General features: G+C 36.6%; 1 pseudogene; it reads left to right on the plus strand.

Moving 5' to 3' along the window:
• The first annotated feature begins 1,544 nt into the window (after nucleotides 1-1,544).
• Nucleotides 1,545-12,854, plus strand: part of LOC127520208 (uncharacterized) — a 76,589-nt pseudogene continuing 65,279 nt past the window's right edge.

Here is a 12,854-nt window from a genome sequence, read left to right on the forward strand (position 1 = left end):
TTATTTTCAACAAATCAACATCTAAACCTCTGTTAATTCTCAATAACGACTTTTGTAGATGTATGTCAGAAATAAAGTCAATCTGGTTAGTAATAAGTGAAGCTGGTAATGCTGTTTGTGGAGTTGTTTAATCAGATCTTGAGAGATTTAATGTCTTTTATCTTCAGTTGATTTCATCTAAGGCTGTGGCTGAAGTCATAGATCTTGTTGTTCCTCTGTCCTTCTGTCATTCTACTCGTTATCATCTAATTATCTCATTAACTCCAACACTGATTCAGTGTTAAATATAACAGCCTGTAGTGTTCACACTGAGTAGTGTTTTGGGCTAAACCATGTGGGGCCTACATGGGTGGGACCGTAACAGTTAAGGGGTTAAAGAAAATATCTGATATATGCCGATGTGATGTGATATGAGGGTTTGTTTGCACAGACTTGCTATAGTATCAGGGTTGCTTTATCAAATGTAGAACTATGCAGCCAGTCTGTACATGCTGAATGTTAAGCATCCATACCCTGCAAACAAGCCTGCACTGGCCTTTTATGGGCACACTTAGGGCTGCCAGCGCAGGGCCCCTGAGAATTTGCTCATTGGCAAAACGTTGGCCCCTTAGCACTGGTCCTGCACGGGCAGCCCTCACATAGCCTACAGAAAGCCTTATGGCAAAAGTTGTAAGAAGAAAAACTGATCAGTTGGTGATGGTTACTTATTGATGATTCAGTCATCACATAGTGGCTGAGAACTTTATTTAGATGTAATAGTTTCACATTATATGAGCCCTAGAATACCACAGCATGAAAGGCAGTCCCGCATTAATAATTTGAATGTGTTTGTAATTTATTATGCAGAAATGATTTAGGATCATGTAGACTCGCACAGACCTCAAGAATCTGCGTATGAACCTCAACAATGATGAAAATCAACGAAATATTCAGATCAACTCTGAGTATCACAAAACAAGCTACTAAAGTCACAAAAAAGCTTTTTGTTTTTTGTCACCATTGTTGAGGTTCATACACTGAATCTTGATGTTTGTGTGAGTTTAAAAGACAAACTGAAAACGCTTTCAATGTAATGAACAAAAAGCTCAGAATATCTGATTTTTTTTTTTTTTTTATTTCATTTCACAAGGATGTTGTAGAGCTGCAAAACTAACAGATTACATACTCTGTGATCAGACTCTGGATGAGATCTGCATGAGACCATTATATGACAGCTGAATCATTAATAAATAGCCGTCACCATCAGATCAGTTCTTCTCACAACTTTTGTTACTACAAACTTTATTATTTTCAATAAAACAACAACCGGGCTTCCATTGGGCTACTCGTAACTGCGATTGTCGGTGGAGGCATCCTCATGTTTAAATCTGCCTCTGGGGTTTGAGGAGGAAAAAGGGGGGAAGTATGAGGAGGAAAAGCGGAGTGAAGGTGAGAAGTCTGGGCTTTTGCTGCAAGCGGAGGCAGCCTCACGCTTGTTTGAGCAGCTGGAGCAGCCGGACACAGAAAGTGGGAGGGGTTAGAGATGGAAGAATACAGGTGTTGAAATGCTTGAGTTTGCCCTGCTGGCGGAGGCAGCCTCACGCCAACATCTGCAATGTGAGGCTGAGACCGCTGAAAAGCGAGAGGATTAGAAACGGAGGGAGGGAAAGATTGAGAGATGGATGGAAGGCCGGCGGGCCTGGCTGTATGCGGCGCTGCCACAGGAAAAGCCGCGGTAAGAGGCTGAGCCGTGGCGAGATGAGACTGAGGTCTCGCGGTGGAGGAATCTGGGGCGCAGCCCAGGCTCGCTGATGGCCTGTTGCTGCGGCTGGAAGCTCGCAGCGAGACGGATCTTGTGCGAGAGGAAGGCGGTGGTGTCGTTCGAGGCGAAATTTGAGCCCTGCGGGCTCTATTTTGCCTGGTAGCCATCTTAGGAGCTGAAGTGGATTTAGGAAAGAGGTTGGCTGACTGTAAAGTGACAAACAGATCACACAATTCCGCTTTGTTCATTCTCCGCGAGAACTGCACATCGGAATAAGTCAGCGCTTGCCTCAATCCTAGTACAGTCCACTTACCAATAGGAGGAAAGGTTGGGACGGCTGAACGATAGGAGGATGCTGGGGAGGAAGTTGGATGCCTTGTTGGTGGAGGTGAGGGTTGGCCTCGGTGTCTTGGTGAGCGAGAGGCTGTTTGGGCAGACCAGCGGCCGCGCAAGGAAGCCTGGGGCTCGTGTGCAGTGTCGGGCGGAGAAGGAGTGGTCCTGGGGCCAGCAGCTTGCGGTGCTGGATCCGGAAGAAAAAATGAGCTTGTCATTAGACGGAAAAAGCTGAAGCTGAGATTCAGACATGGTAGCAAACGGGTGAACCAAGATGCTGATAAACTCTCAGAAGAACAGAGGTAAGTCTGCTGAATTTATACCTCTTGTTATGGTAGAATTTATTAACTGAATGCCCTCCACCTGTGCTAATCAGGTTAATTATCTGAACCTGCTCCTCCCGAATCTTGTTAATGAAACATCATGTACGGAATTTTCCATGCACATATCGGGATTTATAAAAATAAACTTGCTGTAAATATGTGCGCACGATACGGAAACTCTAGACCATGCGTACAAACTCTTCTACTAGAGTGAGAGAAGTAATGAAGTAAATCAAACTATTTTAAACTCTGTTTTCATTTTGATATACACATTTACTTTAATATTCCACTTTCATTAATGGCAATAAGCACTGAAATTCCATAAAGTCATACACATTGACATTAACGTACTTACCCCCAGTTTCACAGACAAGGCTTAAGCTAGTCTTAGACTAAAAAGCATGTTTGAGCTGTTTTAACTAAAAGACACTTGTACTGACAGATCTTAAAATATGTCAGTGTCATTGTTTTGTCACAAGATGCACACCAGCAATATTTTTTTCTAGTGTATTTTTATAAAAGCTACTTTAATAACCTAATTGAACTAAGGCTTAATCTGTGAGACCGGGCCATAATGTCTCTTTTGGCAGTATCCCTGAACATTGTAAACATTCATTTCATGTGAGAGACTCTCAGGAGTGCAAGTAAATGTCACATACATTTGATTTTCCTGCTTGAAAAATCCCAAGCCCTTCAAATATTCAATTCAATTCAATTCACATTTATTTGTATAGCGCTTTTCACGATACATATCGTTTCAAAGCAGCTTTACAGAGAATGCATGTCAACATTACAATTTAGAGAATGCAGTTAACAATGTAATAATTTAGGCAATTTAATTTACAATCACTGTTAGCAGTTTATTTGAAGGAAGAAGCAAAGAGCTCCTGGAAATAATGAATTACATATTAACAATAATTAGGATATATAGAAATTTGGGAATGTGCGTTTGCATAATGATAATATCATCATCAAAACATATTGTGACCAGATCACATTTTCTTTGGCCATAACAAATGTGCTTTACAAAGACAAAGCTGGAGCAGACACAGAAAAACTAATAATAAAAGGTAAAGAGTCAAGAGCCCAACTAAAGCAAACAACCTCTTTCATGGTGACTTGAAATGAAACATTCCATAAAACATTAATTAACACCTTTTTTCTCTCTTTCCTTCAATGATTCTGCTTATTATCATCAGGTGTCACCACTGATTCTCAATCATCACTCAATCATCAATCAATTATCTCATTAACTTTAACACTGCTTCAGTGTTACTTTTAACACCCAGCAAGATGGACTCATATGTACACTTTGAGTGTTAATTTAACACTGGGGATTTTGCTGTGTGGATATAAAAAGACTTTGATAGCTGAAATCAATAAACGGGCCGACAGAATCACTGTATATAATGATGGGAAATTCAGAGACACACTGAAGCTGGACAAACAAACTGGATCTATGACCATCACAAACACCAGAGCTCATCGTGCTGGACAGTATCATTTAACCATCAAAAGCAAAAAGCTCACATACATATTCACTGTTTATGTTGTTGGTGAGTCACAATTATTTGCGTTGTCAGTCTCCATAATAATACTAATTTTGAGTATTTTTAACTGTTTGATAAAAATGTATAAAACAATCAGTAATGCTTTAGATTACAGCCCGGAAAGTACTGCATAATTACAAAGAATTTACAGCATAACTTTCGATAATTATAGTGTACCTATAAAGTAAGTACGTGTAAGTATAGGGGAACAATATGTAAAGTCTTGGGAATAAAGGGGTAACAACCAGGAAAATAACAAATTATTTATACTGTAAGTATTTTAGAGCTAAGAGGTACTTATACTATTATGATAGACAACAATCTTACGTTTGGGAGCAATTTAGCGAGAAAGTGCACTGATTAAGTTGTTTCAGGGCAAGAAGAAAGAACTATTGCAATCTTTTTTAATACATGGGGAAATATACTTTTGTTTCATGTAGTTACAGGGTAAGTAATTAAAAAAAACCCACAAACAATCTGTTATCACTCAGAAACCTTTATTTGAAAAACAACTTACTTCAAAACAGATTTAAAGTTACAACACTTCTTATTCATTTCTCTTGCTTGGCTTCCTCCTCCTCTTGTTCCTCTTTTTCTTTTTCTTTCTTTCCACTGATGAATCTTAAGAGGGAATCCCGTGTCATTTGCTATTCTGTATTAAAAGAAAATACAGTACACCCGGAAATGTGCTCACCGTTTACTCATCTTTTACCCTCATGCCATCTAAGATGTATACGACTTTCCTTCTTAAGATGAACACAAACAAAGGTTTTTAGAAAAATAAATCATATCTGGGAACACTTTATAATGCAAGCTCATGTGTTCCTAAGTCGAAGCATCAAACAGCACATACAGCAATAACTACAGTAATCCATACGACCCTAATGGATGAATGAATGTCTTCTGAAGTGAAACAATACATATTTGTAAGAAAAATACCAAATATTTTAAAATTTTAAACTTTCGACCATCTGTCACCTGCTCGTGCATGAGAGGGTTGAGAGTTTATGCTTGACGTAACTTGAAGCGTGACGTAAGCGTGCCGAGAAACTCACGCGAAAAGTTACGCGGATGTCGCTGCTGACAGTTGGTCGGAAGCAAAAAGATGAATAGCCTAAACCATGAGAACATTTCTGGGTGTACTGTATTTTCTTTTAATACAGAATAGCAATGAGATTCCTTCTTAAGATTCATCAGTTGAGAAACAAGAGGAGGAGGAAGCCAAGAGAAACAACAACAACAACAAAAAGGACAAAACGTGTTACTTTCTGTCAGGACTTTAGAATTTGAAGTGAAAAGTTGATTTTTAAAAAATGAATAATAAATGTTGTAGACCTGTTTTTAATTGTTGTTTTTCAAATAAATGTTTCGGAGTCAGTGATATCAGATTGTTTGTGTTTTTTTTATTTTTTTTAATTACTTACCCTGTAACTACATGAAACAAAAGTATATTTCTCCATGTATTAAAAAAGATTGCAATAGTTCTTTCTACTTGCCCTGAAACAACTTAATCAGTGCACTTTCTCGCTAAATTGCTCCCAAACGTAAGATTGTTGTCTATCATAATAGTATAAGTACCCCTTAGTTCTAAAATACTTACAGTATAAATAATTTGTTATTTTCCTGGTTGTTACCCCTTTATTCCCAAGACTTTACATATTGTTCCCCTATACTTACACGTACTTACTTTATAGGTACACTATAATTATCGAAAGTTACACTGTAAATTCATTGTAATTATGCAGTACTTTCCGGACTGTAATCTAAAGCGTTACCAAACAATCATTTAAGATCAGATACAGTTATTGATTTACTTTCTTTCACTTTTTAAAATAATCTATCATATAGTCATTTTGTATGACATTTTCTCTCTGATAGTTTAATTTTGTTAAAATTGCATCTATTATAACTCATGAGAAATGAATTAAGATGAAGACTAACATTTTTAGCATTAAACACTCACTGACTCTCAATAAAAACATTCAAACACTGCCTCTTATTTACTGTTACTTACTGTTCATGTATTCTCTTGTGTTTTCCAGCTCACCTGTTTCCTTAAATGACAGAATTGAAATGAATTCATACGCAATTTTGTTTTTGTTGTTTTACGATATTATTTGTTTTAAATTTACATTTTATTCAATTTAGTAAACCATTATAAAGTAATTGAACATTTTTAATCTGTAACAAACCCTGTTTCTGTTTTTTCTCCGTGTGTTTAACAGATGAATTGAAGTTTGTGTCAGTGCCGGAGGGAGATTCAGTCACTCTAAACACTAATCTTACTGAAATAATGAATCATCCTTTGATTCGGTGGAAATTTGGAAATGAAAACATTGTAATGCTTGTATCAATAAACAGACCGACAGCATCACTGTATATAATGAATATCCTGATGAGAGATTCATAGACACACTGAAGCTGAACAATCAAACTGGATCTCTGACCATCACAAACACCACAATTAAACACGCTGGAGAATATGTACTAGCGGCGCTTTCAGAAGAATTCTTAACCTCAACAACAGGGTTCAGAGTTTCTGTCTATGGTGAGCAGAGGTCATTTGTTTTGTCCTTTAAATATTCTTATTTTATTTACTATTTACATGCTGAATTGTTGAATCATTTTGAGATGACAGACCGTATAAAAACTTGCTTAACTGAACCAAATATAAGATTTGTTTATTAGATTTGATCATATTTCTGTTTATTTTCCAGCTTGTCGTCTGCCTGTTCCTGTCATCAGCAGTAACTCTTCACAATGTTCATCTTCATCATCATCATCATCATCATCAAATTGTTCATTGGTGTGTTCAGCTGTGAATGTGAGTCATGTGACTCTCTCCTGGTACAAAGGAAACAGTTTATTGTCCAGCATCAGTGTGTCTGATCTCAGCATCAGTCTCTCTCTACCTCTGGAGGTGGAATATCAGGATAAAAACACCTACAGCTGTGTGCTGAACAATCCCATCAGCCACCAGACTCAACATCTGGACATCACTCAACTCTGTCACACATGTTCAGGTATTATGCGTTTATTATGCAAAATATCTTTCCAAGAAGTTTCAGTAGTCAAAAGACTCCAGACAACATAAGCTGTGGAAAATTATAAGTAATTATGAAGCTTTATACAGCTTTTTACTGCGAATGCCATTGAAAACACGGTAAATCTCTCCCTCATAGCCTCGCTTTCATACCTGTCATGGCGCTGCTCTGAATGGTTTAGTTATTTGGAGAATCTTTAAGCAGGCATAAAGAAGCCTCTAGATGGGGTCTTGTCACGTACGATGAAGCACATGGGGTGACGGCATTGATTTTTTTCAGATCATGTTTGTACGCCCAGGATGACAAGACACAGGTATACGGGGTGCGTCTCAACAAGCGTCCTAGTTTAGTAGTCAGGGCACTGATAAGGGAGTCTGCCATTTTAAGGCCTGACTCAATCACAAAATCCTCCCAGTAACAGAATTGTGTTATAAGAGCGTTCTCTAAATATTCAGTGTTGGTTCTGAGAATGTAAAAAAATGTCCAGTTTTCTTGACGTTAGAGGAACGTTTTTATAAGGTATGATGTTCCTCAAACGTTCTTTCAACTTAATTTTGATTTAAAGTTCAACATTCTAGGAATGTTGATTTGTAACATTCCAAGAACATAAAAATGTCCAGTTTCCTTAATGTTAGTAGAATGTTATTTAAAGGTTAGTATGATGTTCCTGAAACATTCTTTCAATCATTCAAACACCTGCTGTGAACAAACACTTCAGCCACAGCCTTAGATGAACTGAAGATAAAAGACATTAAATCTCTGAAGATCTGATTAAACAACTCCACAAACAGCATTACCAGCTTCACTTATTACTAACCAGACTGACTTTATTTCTGTCACACGTCTACAGAAGCTCTTATTGAGAATTAACAGAGGTTTAGATGTTGATGTTTTATTGAAAATGTTTGGTTTGAGGTCACCATTGATGAGAACAGCGTTTGCTTTAGATGAGCTCTTGACCCATGACTTTTTATACATCAGTTTTTGTTTTTTTTCTGGCTGCTTAAACTATTTTTGCAAATCACATTTATTATGGCAGAAACAAATGGGGAGAAAAAAATCGTTGAGTGATGATTGTTATGTATTGGTAAAGATATAACTAATGCACAATCTTTTGATTCACTGAATTCTTACTGTGTTTTATCCATTGTTACACTATTAACAGACTAATATTTTACATTATCACTACTGCGAAACTACAGCAAGAGTTCCAACAACAATCAGCTAAAAATAATTTATTTTTAAACACCATGAACAAAATTCAGCACATCAATCTCAACAATGGTGGCAATAAAGAAGGACCATTCAGCTGCATAATTTATTCATGCTGCAGTGCATGCTGGGAGTTTTGTACTATGCTGGCATCCAGCATGCATTGCAACATTAAACTTTAGGTTGTCACCATTGTTGAGATTCATATTCTGATTGTTGATGTCTCTGCTGTCCAAGTTATGCTTTAATGTTTTCCTAAATAATTGAAACACTGCTGATTCTTATACCGTTGAATCACAGACATAATATAATCAAATACACAAATGCCCATTAAATCAAAGACTAGATACAGAAAGAAATCTGCTAATTAAGCCCAAGATGATTACAACATCATCACAACAGCCAAAACTTCATGTTGGCTTTTTTCTGCCATAACAAATGTGTTTTATAAACACTCAGTTACAGCAGCCAGAGAAAGCTAATGTAAAAGAGTCAAGAGCCCAACTAATGGAAAAAGTTTTGTTACTGACAGAATTTGGCTGTTTTTTACAGCAAGGTTTAACAGTGTGGTTTGATCTGTCGGTGGATAAACAGCTTCTTCTGGATGTTTGTCGTCTCTGTGTGTGTCAGCAGTTTGTGGCTGAAGCGTTTATTCTTTTTCTGTCCTGCTAATAAGAAGATCACAATCTTCCACTCCACACAAAACATCTTTACATTGAAATAAAGTGAATCCATCAACAGTCAAATAAGAGTCACAGGTCAGAGGTCAAATATGATTGACAGCTCACAACACTAATAACACACCAGTAGATTCAGATATCTAATCTAATATGTCACACTTCTGCTATTAGTTTTCATTCAGGCCAGAATTCATTAAATAAAAATGTAAGATCAGCAAAAGCTTGTTGATTTTCGTGAAGTTAAAGGAGACGGATGTGTGAGCGGAAACTAACTGAGGTTGGGGAGGATTCACACACAACCAAATAAATATCACAATCTGAGTATTTTCAGACATTTTAAGAGTTACTATCGTGAGCTTTTCAGTGAACCGATGAAGAAAATGTTTCTCAAATTACTTTTGCTCTATGTTTTTATGGCTTCAACTGTTCCTGTGATAAATTACTGGTTAAATTAGTTAAAGAAGATTAACATTCACTGTTAGTGTCAGCGACGGTGGCTGTAGTGAAGCGCACGACTCAGGAAATAACTCAAAGAACAGTGTTTAATCTAATAATCCACACAATACACAGGAGATTCATGAAACACAACCACTGGATGATGAACTGAACAGAACTCAGGCTTTAAATAACAGGGAGATCACTGGAAGAACAGAAACAGGTCTGGGATTGATTAACTAATGATAGACCAGGTTCATACAGGTGCTGGAAATCCTTGAAAATGCTTGACTGTTAATGTGGTGTTTTCAAGGTTTGAAAAGTGCTTGGATTTTGGATAAAGTGCTTAACACTGCTTGCAATTTTAATTGCTTGCTTTCGTAATAAGTCACTATGTGACAACCATTTGCTTTTTCAATAAAATAAGTCGGAAAAGGTCTAATTGCTTTTGCCTCACTTGCCACTGTGATTCTGCGCGTGTGACGGCTACAGATGAAACAGACAATATTCGGGGAAGCTGCCACTTCAATGATTGTTGGCTTGATAACGATAAATACAAATCGTGGTTGAAACGTGGACCAAATCCTTGAGTAGTCTCCTGCAAAGTCTGCAAAGTGGACATTCAACATTTCACTATGGGGGAGTCAGCATAAAAGGTAAGCCATGGGGAATTTTCATTACACTTTAAGTTTGTTCAAGCTAGCTTGCAAATGATAGTCAATTTTTGAGAGGAATGTAAAATGTATTTATTTTTCCAGACAGTCAATGAAGAGAGTAAATGTCATTGAAAATTGATGAACTGAACTTGGCGCCAAAAAAACAAACAAACAAAAAGTTATTCTGCTGCTCATTAACAGATATAGCATGAACACTAGGAATCACACATGAAATTTGCAGTTGCTGTTCTGTCTTTGTGAATTTGACCGTATGTGATAGATTTATTGGCTATGTTCTGCGCTCGTACACAGAACAGTTTGTGCCTGTTTCTTCCTGCTGCTTTCTAATACTGATGTCCATGATTTGTTTTTTTCCATATCAAAATCTAAAAGTTTTAAAGTTTCAAATCATACTGAAGTACAGTGTGATATTATTAAATCCATTTAAAAGTGCATCTTAAGCAGTAAGTAAGACTTGTGAAGGACAGCAGCTGGACAGCTGGACCTAAACTTTACAATTAGGATCCTTGATGGTCACAGTGATTTGGCCAAGTAAAACATGTTCCTGGATTAACATCTTTTTTGATCCTGGAACAACATTCCTGTCTGAAAAGATAGTCCTAACCCTATCCCTAAACCTACACTCTAAGAAGAAATGTGTAGAAAAATGACACATATTATGTGTAACACTCTAGTTTACACATTTTGTGTCAATATTTCATAAAAATGTGCTGGAAGAATTCAATTGTTTTACACATATTTTGTGTAGTTTTAAAATGAACACAACCTGTGTATTTGTTCACAGCATCAACACAATCTGTGCAGCCAAGAACAGCTGTAATGTGCAATTTTTCTTCTGATCTTCTTTATCTTTTTTTTTTTTAATCTTTGCGGTTGTTTTGCTTGTTCTCTATAGTGTTGATACTATAAAATGTATAAGAAGTGTGTTTCTGTTTTCAAGAATGTCACAGCACCGGTTGGTTTTCTCTTTGATAGAAGATAAGACCGGGTGAGGCTCAGCTATTGTTCAAATAAACAAAAAAGTTTTTGTATTATTTGGGTTTTATTTTTAAGCAAAGAGAAACTGAAACTGACTGTCTGGAATGGACACAGGGCTGTTTAATATGAACCAAAAATCATATCTCTGTATTTTTATGCTGAGTGGTGGTACACAATATGCATTATAGTATTTTCTGCTTTGCAGAAATCAGTCTGATGGTTTCCTCAAAGAACCGTGCTTCATTTTATTTCAATTATATAAAAATGACAACAAACCTGACCATCAAGTCTGGGTAAACAGAAAGGTTAAGCTAAAATGCTGCTGTCATTTGTTGATCCTGCGCGTGCCAGTAACACATGAATATTGTAGCCTGTGTGAAAATCAAAACATGGTAACACTAAAGAATACAGTTCAGTTCATTTTTACAGCATTTATTAAACTAGATTAACACACTGATATGTATTTCACACATTTTATCTTGACTACTTATACCCATGACATTGGCTAGTGTTCTGGCAAGGTTCTCTTAAGGTTATGAACAAACATTCTTCCAGTGATGTTGATAGGATATTTGTTCAGTGTTATCTGGTCTTCAATAATGTTCTCAAAAGGTTGGCACAAAAATGTTATTTGTTCATTCATTGTAAAAGTTTTTATTTAATGTCCTCAATGTTGGGAGAAAATGTTCCAAGAACAATATTCTGGGAACATCCTTTAAACATTTACATTCCTGAAACCTTCTTTCAACCAAACAAAATTACACTAACATTAAGAAAAATTGTAATATTCCCATTAAACAAAACTGAATGTCTGGAAAATGTTCTCGGAACAAAAGTTTGTTCATTACTCCCAGTGGTCTTATGGACTAATACATAGCATTAATTAATTAATGGTCAAACACATTATGAAAACAAAGCATTAACACATTATTATTTTTCCTGTAGCTCAGACAGCCGAACGTGGCACTAGCAATGCCAAGATTATGCATTCGATTCCTCGGAAAAGCAGAAGTGTACCTTGAGTTCAGTGTAAGTTGTAGATAAAAGCATCTGCAAAATGCATAAATGTAATTATTACATTAATAAGCATTGATTTTGATCACTCAAAGAGTGTTTCAAGGTACTTTTTTTTGTGAAGCTGATTTGGGGGGGGGGGGGGGGGGGGGGGGGACGCTAAATAAAACAAACGGTAACACTTTATTTTACAGTGCCGTAGTTACACGTCACTACATGTACTTACTATAGTAATAACAGTAAATTATGCATAATTACAAGTAACTAACCCTAAACCAAACCCTAACCGTAACTCTATAGTAAGTACATTTAGTTAATTAATAGTACTCAGTACTTATTTGAGTAATTACTGTTACTGTAACTGTTACAGCTGATTGCAGCAAGGAAGGATGCAGGATCTAAATGCAGCACTCAAGGTTTATTCACAAAACAATAAACAAAAACACTCTCTTACAAAACAAACAGAACAAACAGTAGAACGCAACGGAGAACTGACAAGGGACTGACGGAAACACAGGGTTTAAATACACAGTGAACAGAAGGACTAATGAGACTAATTAACAGGACACAGCTGAACTCAAACATTAATCAAATCTGTAACCAAGGAGACAAACAAGTGGCGGGAAACTGAGAACAAAGAAAACATGTGACTTAAGAAAAATAAACTCTAGACATATTCAACTAAACAGAACAAAACACAATTCAAACCGTGACAGTAACTATGGCACTGTAAAATAAATTGTAACCAAACAAACCAACTCATTGTCATTTCATCTCCATTCATCTATTCAAGCACAGAACAGAAGAATGTCTTTCTAAATGATAGGTCTGTGCAAAGAAACAGTGTGTTCATATGTAATGTGACGA

This window comes from Ctenopharyngodon idella, chromosome 10 (assembly GCF_019924925.1).
Source record: "Ctenopharyngodon idella isolate HZGC_01 chromosome 10, HZGC01, whole genome shotgun sequence".
NCBI lineage: Eukaryota > Metazoa > Chordata > Actinopteri > Cypriniformes > Xenocyprididae > Ctenopharyngodon > Ctenopharyngodon idella.